At 50.9% G+C, this 23,035-nt stretch overlaps 1 protein-coding gene across 7 annotated transcripts in view; it reads left to right on the forward strand.

Moving 5' to 3' along the window:
* The first annotated feature begins 3,472 nt into the window (after nt 1–3,472).
* DLGAP4 (DLG associated protein 4) overlaps nt 3,473–23,035 on the forward strand; it is a 200,491-nt gene continuing 180,928 nt past the window's right edge. For 2 of the 7 annotated variants that reach the window (XM_058685501.1, XM_058685502.1), the window contains exon 1: nt 3,474–3,655. The gene's annotated coding sequence lies outside the window, so the exon portion shown is untranslated. Of the gene's footprint in view, nt 3,656–23,035 lie in introns of all 7 variants that reach the window. The other 5 variants (XM_058685497.1, XM_058685496.1, XM_058685498.1 and 2 more) reach the window with 4 other exon arrangements.

Below are 23,035 nucleotides of genomic sequence, written 5' to 3' on the forward strand. Positions count from 1 at the left end.
AAAAAGCAAAATGTTGTATTGATGAGAATTCACCTATGTTGTTGAGTGTAGTTGTGACTCACTCGTTTTGAGGGCCGTGTGTGACTGTACCACAATTCATTTATCTATTTATTCATTCTCTTGCCCATTGATAATTGGATTGTTGTCAGGATTTCTGCTATTACAAACAACGCTGCTATGGATATTCTTGTGCATTTTTCCTGATGCTCCACAAAATGTGGTCTGAGGATCAACAGCCTTAGCATCACCTGGAAACATGTTAGAAATGCAGAATCTTTGGCCCTGCCCTAGATTCGCTGGATCAGAATCTGCCTTTTTGCAAGATCCCTGGGTGATTTCCACGGACATTAAAGTTTGAGAAGCCCTGGCTCCGCATACATGTGCATGGGTGTCTCTGGGCAGACGTATCCAGGAATGGATTCACCGGGTGACAGTGGTATATTGGCACGCCCTCCCCTCAGCAGACAGAAGAGCCGGACCCATCTACATCTTCACTGACACTTAGTATTGTCAGACTTTCTTTGTTTCTGCCAGTTGAATGGGCGTGAAGTGGCATCTCATCATAGTCTTGATTTACATTTCCCTGATGACTAATGAGGTCAGGCACCTCCCTGTGTATTTACTGGCCACGCATTCCCCTTCTGTGAGACATCGTGGTGGTGTTTTTTTGCTTTTGTTTTTCTTTTAGACTCACTCAACTCAGCCCCTGGTTTTATATTTGCTGTTATCTCAGCCTGAAATACCTTCTGCGTTCCCTGTTCGGTGTCATTTCTTCCAGGAAGCCCTCCCTGACTGCTGCTTGGGCTGTGAGCTGCTTCAGCCTCACAGGCAGGAAAACATGGTGCCACGGCCCCTTCATTTCATTTCCTTATTGAAGAGACTGCAAACCAGTATGACTTGGTTCCTACAGAATTAATTCTTTTTTCAATTTAGTTGCCATAATTTAAATTTAGGAGATTTTGCATTAAAAAATATGAATTGCTGATTTCTTAAAAAAAGAGCGGGGGGGGGGGGGGAGATGTGGCCCACTGAGCCTCCTTTCCCACATGGCAACAATCAGCTGGCACTGGGGCTGCCCCTACCTACCAGTCCCTAGGACTTCATCCTCATACCCTGCTTCAGTGACCTGCCCAGGCCCTGCGGACTTTAAAGTTTGTGATCGTAGCCTAAGCACATCAGTTGTTTACTCCTCTAAATCTCTCCCATCCTTCCCTGCCTCCCTATAATTCTGTTCCTGTCCCTGTTCAGACCTTTATACCTCTCTCCTAGACTGTTACACAAGACTCCCCCCGCCTTCCTTCTCTAGTCTTGCCATTTCTGGTCCACTGACCCCACTCAAGAATCAGCAATGTCTCCCAATTACTTTCCCAGGCACCACCTGACTTTCTTTAAAAAAAAAAAAGTATTAATACATTATGGATGTTTCATGATCACAAAAAAAGTCTAGAGAACAGTATAACAAACGCCTGGGTACCCACCACCCAACTTAAGAAATAAACCATTTCAAGTGTATTTGAAGGCCCTGTTACATTCCCTTCTCCCTCTCTCTCAGGGTCACTACCCTTTTTAATTTGCTATTTATCACTCCTGTATGTAGTTTGTATGTATGACATATGTATGTGTCCCTAAACAATACACAGTGTTGTGTTGCATGCTTTCAAACTTTATATATCTGACAAAAACTGTTTATCCATCTGCAACTTGTTTTTTTCATCCAACAATATATATTTTTTTATTTAAAAAAATTGTATTGAAGTATAAAGTTCAACAAAGATACACAAATAATAAGGGTACAATTCTGACTTTCCACAGACTGAATCAACAAGTGTGTTTCTGAGATTTATCCTCATAGACATGTGTGGCTTGCATTCACCTATTTTGAAGATCGTGGTGTGGAGAATTTTCCATTGTTTGAATCTGTCGCTATTTATCCAGTCTCCTGATGATGGACAGTTAGTGTCCAGCTTTCCACTATTACAAATGATGCTGCTTGAATATCCTTGTACAAGTCTCCTGGGACCCCTGTGTGAGGTGTCCTCCAACGCAAAGCCTGCTCATCTTTGACCTGATCACGTATCGCCAGGTTGCTGTCTGGCTCCGGGCTCTGAATGGCTCCCAGCTCAGACAATAAGGTCTTCCTAACCACCCCCCCCCCCCCAGCCAGTTCTCCTCCCCACTGACACCCTGCCCAAACATACAGTCACCTTCTTGCTGGCTACATGCTTTCTCTCCTCTCCCTAGAACTCTAAACCCACATTTCCTTCCAGACCCTGTGGAGCCACAACTCCTCCAGGGAGCCCTCATTGGTCCTCATGGTGTCATCTCCTCTGAGTGACATCTCTAACCACAGTCGTCAAGGTCCACAAAAACAGAGACCAAAAAACAGAGACCTACACCAGACACTGGGAATGGTGAAGGGAGTCATGGATGGACTGGCAGGGAGGGTGAGTAGCTGGGGTATACAACTGATTACTCTAGGCTTTGATGGGTGAATAGGAGTTTGTAGGTGGAGATGGTGGGAAGGCAGTGCTGGCACAGGGAGAGGCAGGTGTTTCTGGGATGGAGATGTGGGCAGGGTGGGCAAATGGGGAACGAGGCTAGAAAAATGGGCTTCGTCGGATTTTGAACACCACCCTTTAACAATCACTGTTCTGACTCTATTTGCATTCAACTAGCATTCTTGGGAGATGTGAGAACCAGGGAGGGTGAGCACATTCATTTGATACCTACTGAATGTCGGGCACCGTCAAGGAGCTTAGACCTATCATCTCTTTGGATCCTCAACCCAAGTTGTAGATACTATACTAATGTTGTCCCCATTTTACAGGTGGCGAACCTGGGGCTCAAAAGGGGCGGTCTCTTATCTACGATCACAGAGCCCCAGAAGTAGTATGAGTACACAGTCCAGGTCCATCCAGGGATTGTTTTAATCCTGTGCTACCACAGGCGAGAAGGCACCTGCAGGAAATGGGTCACCAGGACGGGGCACGTGTTCCCAGGCTCAGAAGTCCCAAGTTCAAATCCCAGGAGCCTCCGGACTTGCACGGTGTGGACCTGGCCAGTCTCGTCCACCGTGAGCTTCAGTTTCCCTCCTCCACCCGGCCGACGCCGGGTCCACATAGGTTCCTACTGCCCAGCTCTGTAGCCTGGGGTTCCAGGTTCCCGCGCTACTGCAGCCCACGCTGTGTGACCTTGTGCCAGTAGCCTGCACTCTCTGGGCGGCCGACCGCGGATCTCCAAGCGCCCTTCCGGCTCGCGACAGAGCGTCGCTGGCCGCGGAGACCCTCCCCCTCCCACCCCGGGTTGCGGGGGCGTGGGTGGGGGTGGGCGCTGGCATCGGCGCCCCCCCCCCCCCCAGCCCCGGGCCGGTGGCCGGATCCGCGCCTGGTTTTGGGCGCAGCCGCGCGGCCCCCTCCCCCGCGCGCATCTCCCCGCCCCCCGCCCCCTCCCCGCCGCTCTCGGGGAGCCGGGGCCGCGCGGCTCCTCCTCCCGCAGCCGCATCTGGGGCGCCGCGCCGGCCAGAGGAGAGGCATGGGGCGCCCGCGGGCCGGGGCCCGGGCCGGGGCCTAGGCGGCGGACCTGCCAGCGGACCCGAACGGCGGCGGCGCAGCGCAGCGGCCGAGCGGGCCGGAGGCGGCCGAGGCGCCCGGCGCAGGTGAGGGCGCGGGGGTGGCGCGCAGTGGCCAGACCCCCTTTCCGGGGCCGGTGCGCCCCGTCCCTCGGCGAGACCCCCGATCCGAGTCTCCTCCCGGACAGACCTCCCTAAACCGACGGGCGGCGCTGGCGCAGGAAAGCCCCCTCCCCCTGCCAGTTCCGTCTTCTGAGCCCCCAATCCGAGGGGGCGGTTCTGCGGCTGGCAAGCCCCCTTCTCTGGGTGGGATCCTCCAGTCTAGGTTTTCTTGGACCCCCAAAGCGGGCGGGGGTGGGGGTGGCGTGCCTGGGGCCCGGAACCCCCTAGCCAGGGCTGGACCCCCATTCCACCTCTTTTTCCCGCGGACTCTCCGATGTCAAGAGGCTGCCAAAGCTGGGAAGCCCCTCCTCGGGCCCGACCCTCAATCCGCAGGGCGGCCAGGGGGTCAGGAAGACCCCTCCCCTCCCCACCAACCTTGGGAGCTAAGGAGAGGGAGGGCTCTGCCAGCCGGCCGGGGCATTTCTCCATTCAGCCCAGCTGCCTCCATCCCGACTCAGTAGCCCCGGGAGCCTGCCCAGCCAGCACCCCCATTCCGGAGCTCTTTTCCCGGACCCGGCATCTGGGGAGGGGGCGGGGGCAACCCCACCTCCCAGCGCTGCATGGCGCCCCCTCCCTGTTTGCGTACCCGGGAGGGGCTGGGCTGACCTGGGCACCTGGGCTGGGGGGGCGCTCACATGGCCACGGGAGGCCCCCACGTGCGGCGCCCCGCGGTGAAAGGGGTTCGCGTTCAGAGCCCGTGGCAGGTGGACCCGCTGGCCGGAGAGGCCAGCTGGGTCCAGATGTGCGGGGCCTGCTGGGAGGAGACATGTGCTACCTGGACATGTGATGACTGCCCTGGCCTCTTTCGGCCGAACCTACCGGCTCCAACCCCCCCTCCATCGTTCCATTCCTTGGTGTTCTCATCCCTCTCCCTTCTCCCCTTCTTCCTCAGAGCTGCCGGTGTTGCAGAGGGGCGGGCAGCCAGGGACTGTTGATGTTGTGGGAGAGAATGAAATGAGGAAAGGGGCTATGGATTGGCTAAGGCCAGTTGTGGGGAGGTGGGTGAGGGGGTGGATGAGGTGCCCTGAGGATGTAAGCCTCAAGCTTGGGGGGCAGTGCTAATTGAGGGGGGGGGAGGGTTCCTGCACCCCCACCTGCCTGGAAGTGGAAATGACAGGGTTGGGGGGGCAGGCTGCAGTCCCCAGCCCCAGGAGGCTGCACCGGCCTGCCTCTACCCCTGGTGCACCTTCAGTCTCAGCCTAGCTCCGCAGGGTCCTGGTTCTGGCTGTCTCTGCTCTTGTGCCTTCACTTGTGGGAGGGGGCTGTGTTTTCCTGAAGGCTCAAGGTGGTGGAGGCTGGAGGTTGTACAGGATCATCTCCGAGAGTGGCTGTTGGAGGAGCCCAGTTTCTGTCCCACAGAGGGAACTGTGGGCTGTCTGGTCCCAGGGTGGCCTGAGGGGCCTAAGCCAGACTCCCATGGGCAGCAGGGCTGGGTGGGGCTGCAGAGCTGGGTGACCAATTGGTGGCTGGAGTGCTGGGAGCCACCGCCAGGCCCTGGAGCTGGCTGTTGGAGGCCAGTCAGCAGCAGATGCAGAGTGTGTTCCCAGCAGCTCTTGGAGACACTGGCTGTGCACGTGGGGCAGGCGTGTGTGCGTGTGCCTGTGCTGTGGCAGGGGTGCGCCAGGACTCCTGAGTCCTCCTGGAGCCCAGATAACAGCAGCTCAACTTCTGTGAGTGTGCCTCTGTGTGATGTCCATGGCACCCTTCCTTCATTCATCGACATCAGAGACTGGACTGGGCCTGTGCTGGATGCTAGAGACATGTAATGATCTGATGTGGTCCCCACCCTCAAGGAGCCCCTGTTTTGTCTGGGGGCAGAGGAGAGACAGTCTGTGCCAGGCTCTGGGGGCAGAGGGTAAGGCCCAGACTAGAGAGAAAGTGTGGGGCAGAGCAGGCCTTATGGCTGGGTTACGTGGGACCCAGGGCAGCATCCGGCTGGTTTCCGCCTTGAAACAGAGCTGCAGGTTCGAGGGCTGTGCCCTGGGTGTAAGGCTGCCTGGCAGCTGAATTGGTGTTTTTTGAAAGGAGGCTGAACAGCACTCGGAGCTAAGGATAGATTGTGTACTTTAGAGCTTTTGTAAGACTTGGTGATGAATTGGACATACCAGGGGCACCCACTGGCATCTCGTTAATTCTTGTGCAGTTTATGGGGCCACTAGCTTCATAAATGCCAGTGTTTCTACATGATGGGGAGGCTCTGAGGAATTGTACTGGACACTCTGTGGGACAGGAGCAGGTGGTCTCTATGCTCCCATATATCTGTGATTAATTGATAGATTCACTCATTCAGAAAAGCATTAAAAATAGCATTATCTGACTATAGTGCATTTAAACACTTCCACTTAAACATTCTATAATGTGAATAAAATCTTGAATGCAGATTTTTTTTTTTTTTAAAGCACACCATGGGTACTCAATATATGCCCACTACTCCTAGAATGAAGCCTAGCCTCCTCCCCAGACTAGCTACCTTTCTAGCCACATCTTACAGCTCCTCCCTTCCCTCTTTGGCTTGGGTCCCCCTGGCCTGCTTTCAGTTCCTGGAACAGGCCTCATTGCCTCCAGCCTCAGGGTCTTTGCACACGCTGGTTCCTCTACCTGAACACCGCCCCCTTCCCATTTGCCTACTTAATTACTACTTCTCATCCAGACTCAACTTAGGTGTATCACTTGCAGAAGAAAGCCTTCCCTGACACCCAGGCCAGATTGTATCCCTGTCACCACTTCCCAGCCCCCACGGGCCTCTGCCTTCACTACCAGCCACTGTTCCTTATTACTGGATGCCTCTTGATGTAGTTGTGTGGAGCAGAGCAGGGTCATGCCTGCCTCTTTATGCCATCCCACTGGTGCTGAGAACAGGTCTTGGTTCATTCTGGACCCTCGGTCCATTTCTTTGGCTGAATGAATGGACAAGTGTCATTTGGGCCATTCTAAGTCAAGGGCTGGGTGGCAGAACATGGTGGGAGCCTTGACCAGGTCTAGTTGTCAGTACAACTGTCCATATGGGCTCCTGGTCTCCAGCTGGGCCTGCAAACTCAAAAGCATTTGGTCAGGCTCTGTGGGGTTAGAGGCCCATAGCCTCTACAATCCCAGTGTGTCTGTAGGACCTCAAAGACTCTATGAGAGAGTGAGGAGCCATGCTGGGCAGGAGCCTGTGTCTGCAGGGGTATATGGTCTGACATTTATTTCTGCCAATTCATTATACACATCATCACTTCCTTACTTTCATTCAGTAGGTCACCAACTTGTCCACTAGCTTGTCTGCCATTTCCTAATGCTTCATTCTGTCTTTGGGCCACCAGGGCTTCCTGAGGCCTGCTCAGTGTCCCCTAGGGATGGGGACAGAGTCAAACCCACAGGGCTCTGCTCTGTGAACTGTAGTCACCCTGCCAGGCCCTTCCTGGAGGTGGGGGCTGGTGCTGTCCGGTGCTGGGAAGAGTTTGGGCTTGTGGGAAGTGCTTCCTGGAGGACATGTACTAGATCTGGGGTGGATTTGGGAGGATTAGAGGATTTGGGTAGATGGAGAATGGCCGGAAGGGCACTGCTGGCTGAGAGAACTACATTGATGAGAGCTGGGAGGCAGCCACTTGCTGGGCAGGCCTGGGGAAGGGGGCAGCCCACAGGAGGCTTGTCATGGAGGGGGGCAGCGTGCCGGCATGGGGAGTGTCCCGTCTGTGCCCGGAGCCCTGTTGCTGCCTTGCTGTGTGCCTTGAATGCAGCGTGTCCCCTGTCTGGGTTCCCTTGATAAAGTGCAAGCTTGGACCTTGTGATCTCAGAGAATTTCCACCGTCTCAGTGTGGAGTCTGTGATCCTGACAGCCCAGGAGGGGAATTCTCAAGGCCCCTGCCTCTTCTTTGAGCATGTGGAGAGCTGGGATGGGGCTGGGTTTGCTCTAGTGGCTTTGGAGGCCAGTGTGTATTAGCGCTTGGGGCGGGGGTCAACGGGGAGCTGATGAGGCTCAGCAGCTTCTTCTGACAGATGACCTGTCAGTTAAGGGAGTGCGGGGGCTGGCTCTGGTGGGAAAGGCATCCCATTATGCACACTCTCACTGCACCCTTTTTGGAAAAGGCTGTCACTGATGAGAGGCCTCCTGTGTGTTGGACCAAAGACAAGCCCACCCTTGACTTCATCAGACTCCTGTGGGGGGCCCACTAAGACTTATGTGACCAGACTTTTGTCATGGCCCATGGTGGGGGGAAGTGTGTGTTCTGTTCTTACACCCTGTCCACAGTCTGCTGGTGGATGCCCCTGGCCAGGACAGAGGCCTTCAGGCCATGTACAACAGTTTGCAGAAGATATTTAATCTCCACATCTTTCCACCCCGCCCCCTACCCCCAGAGGTAGGCATGTCTCCATTTAACAGATGAGGAAACTGAGGCTCAGAGAGTTTGGGTAGCTTCCCAAGGTCACCCAGAGGGTGGCAGGAGGTGAACCCACAGCCCAGGAGCCCTTGGGGTGCCCGCGCACAGGAGCCTATTGCTAGCTGATGGCACATCATTTCCTGAGCCGAGGAGTGGGGCTCTGGATCCCTCTGTGCTGGGTTTCGCAACGCCGCCTCCTCCCCGCCAAGCTGTCTGACGTGGCCTTTTCAAAAACCCAAAATGAATGGAAGCAAATTTTGTTTGGAGAATTTTGCTACACCCTTCACCAGGGCTGGTTGCAAAACCAGGCTTGGGGATCCCTGCTGCTGTTGGTGATGATAATGATAATGGCAGTGGTGTCAGTGGCTAACACCCACTCACTGAGCCAACTACCAGTGACCAACTCCCGGGAGCCAAGTGCAGTGCTGGGCCCTCTGTTTAATGAGCACCAGCTGAAAGCCCCTTAAATTCAGCCTCTCCTTTAGTCCCATGACCCCTATTATTATCCCCATTTTACAGATGAGGAGACAGGCGCAGAGAGCTGTAGCTGCCCAAGGCCCCAGAGCTGGCAAAGTGGAGGGTGCCAGGATTTGAATCCAAACCGGTTAGAGTGTAGAATCTAGTCTTCGCCCACATTCTGGAGATGTGTTCGCCAGCAGTGATGGGTGAGGGGGTGTGTGTGTTTAGAGGTGCACGTTGGGCCGTGGGAATTGAATGTGGCAGACCCAGACGCTGGCTTGTGGGAACCTGGCCACTCGCTAGAGGTAGGACTTGGCCTGAGCCCACAGCAGCTCAGGAGCGCCCCTAGATGTCAGTGGTCCCTTCCTGGCCCCACCAGAGGCCTGGGGGGGGTCGCATGGCTGTTAGCAAGAGAAAAATGGCCCCTCCCCGTGACTTTGCTCTTCACTAACTCACAGTTCTGGGAGGTGGCCCATCTATAGGGCTCCAGGGGCATCGGGTGGTGACACGGGTGTGGAGGAGGGACCATAGATGTGGCACGAGACGCTGGATTCCTGGGATCACTCGATGAAGGGGCAGAGCCCTCACATACAGCAGCCTCCAGGGCCTAGCACAGGGGTACAGAGGCTTGTGAGAAGGCAGCAGAACAAACGTGGCATTTGCATTCCTTCCTTCGGCCTAAGAAGGCCTGTACAGGTGACCCATCCCCCGGAGTTTGCTTCAAAAATGGCTCTAGCCACATTTGGTACATGAGGGGGTCATCTTTAGAAAGCATATGATGTGGGCAGGTTCTGTCTTTGATAATGGAGAAATGGGGCAGGCATCCTGGCATATAAATGGAGTACAAGACCACTTATTGAGTACCTGCTGTGTACCTTCGCACTGTGCTGGGCCCCATGACAGGGGCTGAGAACCAGACCCTGATGAAGTATTTGTGATTGTGCAGGAGGGGGTCTCGTGCCCCCAGATATCGGGCTGAGGAGTGAAAACTAGGCCTCTAGGTTCACATATTTTTCTCTCTACTGTGACAGATGAGCCTGCGGTGACAGGGGTGGGTCCAGGAGGCTTTTGCTTTGCAGCTCCCAGGAGATGGGGGTTTGGAATGACTGGGGACCTGGTTTGCTGCTGGGACTCCCCTACGGAATCCCAGCACCTCTCTGGGCCTCATGATCTCCATCTGTTTGTTGAAGTTCCGGGGGTTAGGTCTCCAAGGCTTGCCTAGCTCAGCCCTCTGTGACTCCAGGGGTGAACGGAGCTGAGATTCCCTCTGGGAGGTGTCAGGGAGCCCTCCCTGTCCTTACCCCTGACCCTCTGCCTGGCTTCCCACCTATCCCTGTCCCCTAAGCTCAAGCCAGAGGGAGGGAGCCTCTCCTTCCGCCCACTGCGGGCTGACTGCGCGCAGTGACGCAGCAATCAAGGGCTCTGGAGCGCAGCTTGGAGACGGGGATCCGGGTTTGCTAAAGACAGGGGAGAAAAGGCTCTTCCCACCACCCCCAGCTGCCTGCCTGCCTCCCTCCCTCCCCTGGCTGCCGACAAGCCCTGGCACCTCCTCGGCTCTGCCAGATCCACTTGTAGGGTGGGAGGCTCTGCTGTACAGGGCCCAGTTCGAGTCCCAGTGTGTTGGGGCCTTGCTGTGTGACCCTGGCATGGTTGCCTGCCTTTTCTGGGCAGTGTGCACTGTGAAGGCTGGGCTTTGGGATTCTGAGGCTGACTGGGCAGCTTGTGTTGATGGCTCTGAGGGGTCCCCTGTGACTCAGGAGGAGCTCCTGGAGGGACAGGGCCCTCTGCCACATGTGTTTTCCATATGTGTCCCCCACAGTGGAGGGAGCAAGGTGCTCTGATCATGTCCATCTTACGTCCGAGGAAACTGAGGCTGTACAGCAGGTGAATGGTAGATCTAAGATTAAACCCAGGTCCGTGTGAGTCAGGCATCCAGGCCAGAAGACAGACCCCAGGCAGGAAGCTGGCTGGGTCACTGTGAGCCTCCTGTTCCCTTCTCTAGGTTTCAGTGTCTCGATTTGTGTGGTAAGGGTGGGGTGGGGTAGGGGGTTGGAGCTGCCCCAGCCCATCTCTGGACCCCTACCTGGCTGGCACTTCTGGGAATTTTCTGAGCTTCCTCATCGACCTCCAGCACCCACCCTTGAAGCCAAGGTGTGATGACAGGCAAGGAAGTGTCAGCATCTCGCACTTCTTCTCCAGGGAAACCTGCCACCTTTGGGGTGTGAGAGATTCCTGGAGGACTGGGCATGTGTGAGGCCTTCCAGGGACAACGTGGGTGGGGACAGAGGTCTGGGCAGAGGTCTTGGCTCCCCACTGGGCCAGGCCCACCTCTGCCGATCTGTAGATCTGACTCTCTCTCTTTTTTTTTTTTAATGTTTATTTATTTTTGAGAGAGAGACAGAGTGTGAGCTGGGGAGGGGCAGAGAGAGAGGGAGAGAGAGAATCCAAAGCAGGCTCCAGGCTCTGGGCTGACAGCACAGAGACCAATGCGGGGCTTGAACCCATGAACTATGAGATCATGACCTAAGCTAAAGTCAGACGCTTAACCGACTGAACCACCCAGGTACCCCGTGATCTGACTCTCTTATATCTGGTTTATCAGGGGGCTCTGGGTGAATGTGGGTGTGGACAGGGAGGTGAGGCCACCCTCAGGCCCCTTCTTCGCTCCCCTGCACGCATGGGGGGCGGGTATGTGTGTGTGTGTGGAGTATGTGTGAACGTTTTATGTGGTATGTGTGTATATGTGTGTGGGGAGTGTGTGAGAGATGTGTGTGTACACGTGCGTGCGAGTGACGTCGCCCCCCACTCAAGCCAGGCCTTTTGTGTATTGTCAGGTGCTCTCGACCCTAGGAGGTAGATATTATCATCCTTCCTGACCTCCCTTTCTTTCCTCCCTTTCTTCTAAGTATTCATTCAGCAAACACATGCAAAGTGTCTGCTCTGTGCCCAGAGCAGGTGTTGGGCCTATATCAGCCAGTGGAACTCCTGGTCCCTGGCCTGGGGAGCCCGCGATCCTCTTGGGAGGCCAACAGTCATGATAACTTCCCAGACGAATATAAACTCACATCAGTGACCTGTGCTGCTGCCACGGAGTATAAGGAAACCTAGTCTGGTGGGGTCAGGGAGGGCTGCCCCAAGGAGGTGACAGACCTGATGCCTGGGAGGAGAAGGAGTTAACCCTGTGGTGGGCAGCAGGGGCAGTATGAAGTTCCAAAGCCTGGAGAGCAAGGGGCTTCATGTGAGGTGGAATCAGGGCCTGGTGGGATACAGGGTGCACTGTTGACACATGAGGAAACTGAGGCCCGGAAAGGTGAAGCACCTGCCCCAGTGGGGCTGGAAACTTGCCAGATGTGAATCAGATCCCCGAGGGGTTCCTGAAGGGACCGCCCTGGTTGTAGTTAGCAGAACCCTTGACTCTCACTGAGGTCCCACAGCAGGTTAGCGTGGAGAGGGGACTCCTCTCCTCAGTACCACCCCTTGCATGGATGCTTCCCACTGAAAGAAACTGAGGAGCCACAGAAGGTTCCGGAGCAGGGCAGACCCACAGTGCTCTCCTGGCTGGCCACACCCCAGGCCTTCCCGGCACTGGCATGGAGTGTTGGCCATCTGCCTGCCTGCTGAGGCTGAGGCCAGAGCCAACTGACCTCTGCTGACCTGGTGTCACCATCCTCGGCTGATGCTGGACGGGGCAGGGGCACAGGCAGTGGGCAGTGGTGGGCAGAGAGGACCCATGGCCAGCAGCCCCGAGGCCTCCAGGAACCATTTGCCAGGCTGGGTTTGATAAATGACAAGGCCATTTCTCTCCTGGCGGGGAGGCAGCCTTGCACCTGAAGCCCTTGGGATGGGTCTGGGAGTTCAGCCACAGAGCAGAGGCTGGGCTCCTTCCCTGCCCCATGTCCCCTTCTCAAGCGTCTTTTGGCTCTGGCCTCCATGGCCTCTGGCCAAGATGACTCTCCCATCCCCCTCCCCGGTCTCCTGCCCATAGACCATCTACATGCAGGCAAAGTGATCCGGAAGCCACACCCAGCCCCTCACACCTCATCGTAGCCCAGAGCTCTGAGTGGCCTCTGTCACCTGCCCCTGTGCACTCCTGCAGCCCCCTCCGGCCCCCTCCGGCATGCTCTCACTTACAGCTCAGCTGAGTGAATTGGGACTTACAGAACATTCCATGTCTTCTGGCCCCCAGCCTTCACATTTACTGTTCCGTCTGCCCAGAATACCCTTCCCCAAAGTCTTTGCTTGGTAACTCCTATTTGTTATTTACCACTCAGCTTAGGCCTTGCCCTTTCAGGAGACTTTCTCTCTCATTCACATGAGCCACTCCTGCCTGGACTCCAGAGGCCTGTGCACTATGAGGTCCACTTATATGTCTGCCTCCCCTACCCCTCCAGGCAGGGGCCAGGCTGATGCTTCTTGGTGCTCCCAGCGGTGCCCAGCCTGGGGCCTGGAGCATAGTGGGTGCATGGCTCATGAGTGTGAGCCGAGCACTTTTGAGCCCGGTGGCCAGAGTACAGCCGGTGTCCCCTCAGGCTCCTTTCCTGCACAGGGGCCAGGTCATGTGGCAGGTGCCTCAGACAAGAGCTCAGCCTACATGTCCCCTCACTCCTTTCCTCCCGTACTGGGAGTAGGAGCAATGACTGCATGAGCCCATCTGGGGCAATGTGGGGGTGCCTGGTGTCGAGCAATCGGGAAGTTGGTTGTTCGGTTGACTCCTTTTAGTTTATGGACCCACCAGGTCTGTTTTTTGCCAACCTGGGGAGAAGCCCAACTGCTTGAAAGGAATATGTTTCTCATTCTGTAAGCCCCTGAAATTTGGGGGTCTATTGTCAGTGCAGCCTAGTCCACACTAACTATTACAAATATCTACTGTGCCAGACATTATTCTAGGCCATGGGGATAATAATATTCAACTCCAGAGGCTGTTGTGAGAATTTAATGAAAACCAATGTGGAAGCCTTAACTCCCTGCTGGCACATAGTAGGCTCCGTGGGTTAGATGAGCTGTTTCAGATCTGTTCTGGCATCTGTAAACAGTTGTAAGAAGCAGCCACCCAGGGAAGGCTGAGGTTGGGAGGGAGGCATCTCTGGACAGACTGGGGCCACTAGAGGAGAGCCCCTGCATACCCAGCATGAGAGCAGGGTAAACCACACCTTCTGGAAGCAGCTTCTGGCTTCTCTCCCCTCTCTCCCACTCCATCTCAAGGCTCACCGTCTGCCTTAGTTATCTACCTCTGAGTAACAAATTACCCCAAAAGTTAGTGGCTTAAAACGATCATAAACATTTATTACCTCTCTTTCACATATATACAGTGCAGGAGCCACTTTGAGGGAATCTGGTGTAGACTCATCATCCATATGCTAAATAGGAGTGATGCTGACTGTTTCCAGTAAGACCTGGGCCAGATCTTGAATTATCTTTCTCTCTAATACACCCAAGGACTCTGGGTGGGAGGGATGACTGTCCCCTCTCTACACATGGGGAAACAAGTCACAGAGAGGGAGAATGACACTCCTAAGGTCGAGCAGCAGCTAACAGAGCTGGGATTTGAACCCAGACTGCCTGTCCTCATGGCCTATGCTCTTAGCCACTATATCATCCTGTCTAGGGTGAGCTTGAGTGAGGGTGGGGTGGGAGACTCTGGGAGTTTAAAGGGAGACTTATTGCCCTTTAAAAATGAGGTGTTAATAGCGGCAAGTATTAATGTCCAGCTGTTTTAATGAGCAGGGTTTTTTTTTTTCCTGGTCTTGTTTTTAATTGAAAGCACAAAATTGAATGGAAAGTGGCAACTGCCTCAGCCGTGAGGATTCTGGGAAGGCTTTTCAGAGCCATAGGCTGACCACCCTGGGGTGGCAGCCAGCAAGCTTGTCCACCCACAGGAGGAAGTGAGCTGACTGAGGGTTTGGCCTGAGTTGGGTTCTGGCTCAGCTCACCAGCTATGTGACCTTCGGCAGGTTACAGAAATCTCTTTGAGCCTCAGTTTTTCCATCTGTTCCCCATGGGATAATGGTGTCACTGCCTGCCTGGAGGCTTGATGTCAGGGCGAAGTGAGTTCTGTGTGTTAAGGTACCTAGGGCAGGGCCCAGCACATAGTAGGTGCTCAAGAAAAAGCAGCTGATGTTATGCTCTCTTCTGATCTGCTCTCTCTCCATGTGTACATGCACACTGGACCCTCTGGCATTCCTTTGTCACACTCCAGTCCAGATCATTTCACAGGTCAGCCTGGGCCTCCCAGTGAGACCAGCACACAGAGGGAGATGTGCTTATCTCCATTTTACGGATGGGGAAGTGGAGGCCCAGACATGACTCACCTGAGGGCCTCAATGGTGGACATGGGACTGAATCAGAGGCTTGGACTTGGGATCTAGTGCTCTTTCTGCTATCCTACTCTGAAGGATCCTTGAGAGAACCTCAGGAAGCTGAAGAGAATTCCAGGAACTCTCAGGGTGCCTGGGAGCCAGGGTGCTTGGATCCTCTGGCCCTCACTGCCCCCAGGCTCCGATGTGACCCTGTTGAGTTGTCTCCCTGTCTGTGCCTTTGTTGCAAGAAGGTGGTGAGCAGAGGCTGGACTCTGGACTGCCTAGACCAAGGTCCCCTCTCCCAAGCCCCCTCCCTGTGTCCCCCTCCCTCAGGCTCACTTCTGTGTCCTCTTCCTCAGCCCCACCTCTGGGTCTCCCTCCCCCAGGCCCCACCCCTGGGTCACCTCCCCCAGGCCCTGCGCCTGTGTCCCCTCCCTCCTCTGCTGTCCTGATTTGTGCTTGGCCCATATTCAAAGCAGCAGCTTTTAGGTGGGAGGTCAGGCAATGGGAATCCTGCCTGGAGAGGCCCACCCAGGTTCACCTCTTTCCCTGGGGTCCAGAGTGGACCCTTTCTGCCAGGGCAGGGGGCTGTGGGCCTGTGAGCAAGTGCCTGCGGGCAAGCAAAGGTCTTTCCAGCACTGCAGGCCCACCGTGCCCCTCCGCCCCCCCCGCTCCCTCCCTGTGTATCCTTCACTGGGGAGCAGATATATTTAGACAAAATGCTCCATTCTGTGCAGATTCCGTATCCACTGCTCTTGTCGGGGCTGAGGGAGGCAGGGCCTCTGAGCAGCCACACCTGGCACCTGGCACCTGTGCTGCTTGGAGCTCCGGGCTGGGCTGGCTGGACCAGGACTCTCCCCTACTGACTGTGGATGGGTCTTCCTCTCCACCTCCCTCTCCCCTAGAGCCACATCTCTCTGACTCTTGGCCTCCAAGGCCCAGCCAAATTCAATCATTTGCTCCCCTCCTGTTCCCCTGACCGCCCCCCCCCCCCCACTTCCTGAGCCTCTCTGCCTTTTGGTCCCTTTCAGCACTCAGAGCACCTTCTCCCTTGTGTAGCCAGTGGGTTACGTGGATTTGTGTCTGCTGCGGGCCAGGCCCTCGCTGGATGCCTGGGACGTGGAGGTGACTAATAAGGGTCCCTCAAAGTGGCCACATTACAGTCTGGGAGGCGGATCACAGGCCACTAAGACAGCATCAAGATACCTGTTGCGGCAACAGGAAGCCCTAGGACAGGGACAGGGCTCCCTGGAGGACCAGTGGTCTGAGCTGAGACTTCTAAGTTCAGAGGAAGGAGCCAACAATTGCAGACAGAGCAGGCGTTTCTGGCGGAGGAAATGATGGGACATGCAAAGGCCAGGAGTTAAGGGAGAGCCTGGTTGCGCTGGGGAGAGCGGAGGGCAGGAAGAGGGGTGGGAACTTGGTCTTGCTGAGCCTCAGCTGCCAATCTGAGGGTCTTGTGCCCCCAAACACTGGAAGACTGTGGGTGAATTTTCAGCGGGGCAGTGGTGGGTCTGGTTGTGAGCACGGCCCGGTGGCTGGTCTGTGGATCCCCCCGCTGCCCGCCAGGCTGGCCCTGGCTCCCATGGCAGATGTGCTGTGCCCGGCTGGGTGGGAATCAGAAATAGCTCACACGTGCTCGGCGCTTGGTGAACAGCTCCCCCGCCTCAGCGCATTTCATCCGCACCCGAGTCAAGGACAGCTCAGTGCTTGCAAGCTGGGTGACCTTCTCCCTCCGTTTATTAATACACCGCCCACTTGGGGCTGCAGGCAGAGCTGGGAGAGTGTGTGCAGGGGCGGAGGTGGAGGGGAGGGTGGTAGCAGGGGTGCCCTAGACAGGGGAAATGCTGAAGGGCTGGAAAAAGATACCTACCCACCAGAACACTGTCCAGCCAGATAAACCCCAAAGTACAAAAATGAGTGTAAAAATTCCCTGGATCCCACCTCCCTGTGGTGACCATCATTAACATTTTGATGTCAGCCTTCCAGATGTCTCTCCAAGTTGATCTTCCCTGGCAGATGGATTCATTCATTCACTCACTCATCAAATATTTGTTAAGTGCTCACTCACTGCAGTGAACAGAGGAGGCAGGACTCTGAGGGACACTTCTGCACTCTTAGGGAACTCAAAAAAAGCAGATAAAACAGGGGTGAGGTCCACAGGGAAGGGTGATTGGAACTATGAGGTCTCAGCCCAGGCTGGGTTTTTAGGAAGGCGCCTTGGAGGAGGTGACGCTTGGACTGAGGCCTAAGAGGTAAAGAGAAGTCCCCTTAGCAAAGAGGAGCTGAGGAAAATCATTCCTGTCCAAGAGAATGGCAGAGGTGTAAACCCTGTGGTGTGAGGGCAGTGGTGTTTTCAGCGAAGAGAAAGGAAGATGGGAGGCTGCGTGTTGGGGAAAGAGAGGATGAGGTGAAGCATGAGGGGGTGGCAGGGACCAGACCACGTGGGGCCTCAGGGGCTGTGGGCAGGGTTTGGGGGTTTACGTAAGAGTATGGACTCTGGTGCTGTAAGACCCACGTTCATATCCAACTCTGCCACTTAGCTGGTTGACTTCAAGCAAATTACCTAACCTCTGTGCCTCAGTCCTCTTGTCTGTGAAGTGGAGCCAGCAATGACTAGTGATAGTCTGTACCTCAAAGACTGGTATAAGGATGAAATGATGGAATGAAGTGCTTAGGACAGCACTTGGCATACAGAAATTGCTCATAAATGGTGGCTCATACAATGTTGAAGTCATCCGTAGGTAAAGTGCATGTGTGTAGATGATTTTGCATAACTAGGGTCATATTAATCCTGTTTGTGGCTTTTTCCCTTGATGCTGGCCATCTTTCTGAGTTCATTATATTATTGTATTATTATATTTAATAATATAATATTATTATATTTAATATAAATATATTAAATATTTATTTAGTATAATAATATTATATTAAATGTTTAAATAATATTATATTAAATTTATAATATATATTAATATATTAAATATATTAAATAAATTAATATAAATAAATATTAAATATTAAATATATTATTAAATATAATTTAATAATTATTATATTTAAACTGCAGAGTATTATTATATTTAAACTGTATGTACTTGAAACATTTGAGCAGGTATAACATGTTGTAGAGTGCACTAATCTTACGTGTATAGTATAGCTTGACTCGTGTGTATGTGTCATATATATGTTACATATATCATATGACATATATATGATATATGTGTGTAACTACCCTGTAACCACCACTCAGATCAAGATATTGGATATCTCCAGCTCCCCCAGAAGACTCCATTATGCTTTTTCACAGTTAATTCCCCACCCCTGACCCCTAGCGGCAACCATTATTCTGACTTTCAAAACCATAGTTTAGTTCTGACTGTTCTAAACCTTCATATAAATGGGATCGTGCAGGATGTTTCTTTTGCGTCTGGCTTCTTTTGCTCATCATTTTGTCTGGGAGATTCATCTATGTTGTGTGGATCGGTAGTTCATTCTTTTCTATCACTGCCTAGTGTTTCACTCAGTGAATATTTCATACTTTATCCATCCTATTGTTGAGAGACATTTAAATTATTTCCAGTTTTTAGCTATGTGGATAGAGCTGCTTTGGACTTATTTATAGATATATTTCTGGGGAACTTACAAGGTTATTTCTGTTGGGTACATAGCCAGGAGTGGTTTCTGGGTCATAGAAGATGAAAATGTTCAGCATTAGTGGATACTCCCAGTCTTCCAAAGCGGTTGAACCAATTTTCATTCCCACCAGCACAGTGTGAGAGTTCCAGTTGCTCCACACCCTCACCAACACACCTACTAAAGATAATTTATTTTTTTTAACATTGATTCATTTTTTTGAGATACAGAGAGTGAGTGGGGGAGGGGCAGAGAGAGAGGGAGACACAGAATCCGATGCAAGCTCCAGGCTCTGAACTGACAGCACAGAGCCCGACACGGGGCTCGAACTCACGGACTGCGAGATCATGACCTGAGCTGAAGTCAGACACTTAACCGACTGAGCCACCCAGGTGCCCCTAAAGATAATTTCTGATAGCTGCAGGGACCTCTGCTACAAAGTCAGACCCCCTTGAACCAGCTCCCAAATGATGGACATTTAGTTTAGGTTGTTGCCAACATGTACATGATTTTTTAAAATAATGAAAAACAGAGATAAATCATTAAGACAAATATTTAAAAATAAGATAATGGAAGCATCCAAAATGTCCTTCAATAAATAAATGCATAAATAAATTGTGGTACATCCGTTTAATGGAATATTATTCAGTGATAAAAAGAAACGAGGTATCAAGCTACAAAAATACATGAAGGAGTTTTAAATGCAAAAGAAGCCAGTCTGAAAAGATGACATACTGTCTGATTCTGACTATATGGCGTTCTGGAAAAGGTAAAACCGTAGAGACAGTAAAAAGATGAGTTGTTGCCAGGGATTTGGGGGAAGGGAGGGAGGGATGAGTAGGTGGAACACGGAGGATTTTAGGGCAGAGGTACAGTACTGAATGATACTGAATGATTCTGTATCTCTATGATACTAAAACGGTGGATACATGACATTATACATTTGTCTAAACCCGTGGATCTTTACAATACAAACAGTGAACCCTAATGTAAATTACCAACTTTAGTTAATAATAATGTATCAATATTGGCTCATCGATTGTAACAATCGAGGGATGTACTTTCCCCTCAATTTTTCTGTAAACCTAAAATTACTCTGAAAAATAAAGCCCCTTGACTTAAAAATAAATAAAAGAAAAATTAAAATAAAAATTAAAAATTAAAATTACAAAGGAAGAAGACAAAAAGAAAATTCACTAGAGGTGTCCACTGTAGTGTTAGAGATACGTGCCATTGGTCATTCTCCCTGGGGATGTTTTTCTTTTGCACAGTGGGGATGACACTCCAGAACACTTTTGTGTTTCACTTCTGTTCCATCCCTCCCTGCTTGTTCTCAAGGTGGAAGCACATCCCCATATTACTTAAAACTGTTTCTAAATATCACGTTTAGTCTCTAAAGCAGGAGGAGATTTAAATTCTGAGCCATTGTTTGGAGAAAAAAAATGGAGGTTGATGAAATGATGGAATCATGGGATCTTAGATTATGGGTGTTACATTTAGGAGAAATGATTTAGAATTATAGCATCTTACTTGGTACCTACCAGTACATCTCAGAACCTCAGGACAGTTATCTTTAAATGACAGAATGAGGTCTGTTTACATTCTGGAAATAAATGATTATGGATCTTCAAATAGATGAAACTTAATATTTCAAAACTCAAAGAATTTTAGAACCTCTAAATTGAAAAAAAAAACAGTCAAAGTATTTTAATCTCTTTTTTTCTCCCAGTGTAAATTTGATTTATTTTCCTTTTTAAAACACAACTCTTACTGAAGTATAATTGGAATACAATAAATCACATATCTAAAGTGTTCAAATTGGTAGGTTTTGACAAATGTATACATACCCCTCTGAAACCATCACCACAATCAAGATAATGGACATATCCATCACTCCCCAAAGTTTCCTTGTGGCCCTTGATAATCTTCCCCTTTGCCCTTCTACCCCTTCCCAGCCTCCCTTTCCTACTCTCTATTCTTGCCCCTCCCAGGCAAGCATTCTTTTGTGTTTCCTAGAATTCTAAATGGAATCATACATACTCTTTTTGTTTGGCTTCTTTCACTCAATATAATGATTTGGAGATACATCCATGTTGTAATGTATATTAGTACTTCATTCCTTTTTATTGCTGAGTAGTATTCCATTGGGTGGATATGCCACAGTTTACATTTACTTGTTGGTAGATGCTGGGTATGTTTCCAGTTTGGGGCTATTACAAATTAAGCTTCAATGAATATGTGATTATGTCTTTATATGAACAAATGCTTTCATTTCTCTTGGGTAAATACCTAGGAGAGTTATAACTGGCCAACATGGTAGGTGTATGTTTAACTTTTTAAGAAACTAGTGTTTTCCAAAGTGGGTGTACCATTTTAAATTCCCACTAGCAGTGTATGGAAGTTCCAGTTCCTCTACACCCTCACCAACACTTGGCATGGTCAATCTTACTAATTTCAAGCAGGCTAATAGCTGTGGTATTTCCTTCAGGTGATAATTTGCAATTCCTTAATGGCCAGCGATGTTGAGCTTCTCATGTGTTTATTTGCCATCTGTATATCTTCTTTTTTTTAATTTTTAAAAATCTTTTATTTATTTTTGAGGGCGGGGGGAGGAACAGAGAGAGAGGGAGACACAGAATCCAAAGCAGGCTCCAGGCTCTGAGTTGTCAGCACAGAGTCCAATACAGGACTCAAACCCAAGAACCATGAGATCATGACCTGAGCTGAAGTTGTACACTAAACCAACTGAGCCACCCAGGCGCCCCTGTGTATCTTCTTTACTGAAGTGTCTCTTCAAATCGTTTGTCTACTTTTAAATTGGGTTGTTTGCTTTCTTATTATTGAGTTTTAAGGGATCTTTTTGTACTCTGGATACAAGTCCTATAGAGGATATATGTTTTGCAAGCATTCTCCCAGTCTGTGGTTTTTCATTTCCTTAAGAGTGTCTTTCAGAGTACAGGCATTTTTGATGAAGTACAAATCTTTCTGGATTGCGTTTGGTGTTGTCATATGTAAGAAGTCTTTGCCTAACCCAGTGTCATAAAGGTTTATTCTATGTTTTCTTCTTGAAAGAAAATTTTAGGTTTCATATTTTGAACTATGATCCATTTTGAGTTAGTTTTTTTTTTAGCTTTTTTTTTTTTTTTGCATGTGTTAATTTTTGAGAGACAGAAAGACAGAGCATGAGCGGGGGAGGGGCAGAGAGAGAGGGAGACACAGAATCCGAAGCAGGCTCCAGGCTCTGAGCTGTCAGCACAGAGCCCGGCACAGGGCTCGAACTCACAAACCACGAGATCATGACCTGAGCCGAAGTTGGACGTTTAACTGACTGAACCACCCAGGCGCCCCTAGTTAGTTTTTATATAGTGTGAGATACCGATTAAATTTCACTTTTTGTTTATAAATACCCATTCATTCCAGCACCATTTGCTCAAAAAACTCTCCTGGTTCTACTGTATTGTCTATGCTCCTGCATCAAAAATCAGTTGTCCAGGGCATCTGGCTGGCTCAGTACATAGAGCATGCAAATCTTGATCTCAGGGTAGTGAATTTGAGCCCCATGTTGGGTGTAGATATTACTTTTTTAAAAAAATCAGTGGTCCATGTATCTGTGTGGGTCTATTTCTAGACTCTCTCTTCTGTTCACTAAGTTATTTATCTTTATACTAGCATCACACTGTTTTGAAACCAGCCCTCCAACTTTCCTCTTCTTTTTCAATGTTGTTTTGGCTATTGTAGGTCCTTTGTATTTCCACATGAGTTTGAGAATTAGCTTATCAGTCTCTACCTGTTGAAGTTTTGATTGAGATCGATTTTAATATATGTGTCAATTTGGGGAGAATAAACATCTTAACAGTATTGAGTGTTCCAGCCCATTAGCAAAATATCTTATTTAGGTAAGTTTCTTTTTAATTTTCTAAATGTTTTTATTTATTTTTGAGAGAGAGACAGAACAAGTGGGGAGGGGCAGAGAGCATGAGGGAGACACAGAATCTGAAGCAAGCTCCAGGCTCTGAGCTGTCAGCACAGGGCCCAACGCAGGGCTTGAACTCATCAGCTGTGAGATCATGACCTGAGCCGAAGTCAGGCGCTTAACTTACTGAGCCACCCAGGTGCCCCTAGGGAAGTTTTTTTTTTTTTAACTTATTATCTCAGCAGTAGTTTCCCATATCAAGGTCTTTCACATCTTTTGTCCTGTTTATTACTAAGTATTTCACATTTTTGATGCTATTATAAAAGGTATTTTTTAATGTGTATTTATTTTAAGAGCAAGAGAGTTCCCCCATGAATGGGGGAGGGGCAGAGAGACAGGGGGAGAAAGAGGCGGACAGAGAGAGAGAGAGAGAGAGAGAGAGAGAGAGAATGAGAATGAGGGAGAGAGAGGGGGAATCCCAAGCAGGCTCCACACTGACAGTGCAGAACCCAACTCAGGGCAAACCTGAGCCAAAATCAAGTTGGATGCTTAACCAACTGAGCCACCCAAGCGCCCCTATAAAAGGTATTTTTAAATTTCAATTTCTGTTTGTCTGTAGCTAGTATATAGAAATACAATT

The sequence above is a fragment of the Neofelis nebulosa genome, chromosome 9 (genome assembly GCF_028018385.1).
Source record: "Neofelis nebulosa isolate mNeoNeb1 chromosome 9, mNeoNeb1.pri, whole genome shotgun sequence".
NCBI classification, from domain to species: Eukaryota; Metazoa; Chordata; class Mammalia; order Carnivora; family Felidae; genus Neofelis; species Neofelis nebulosa.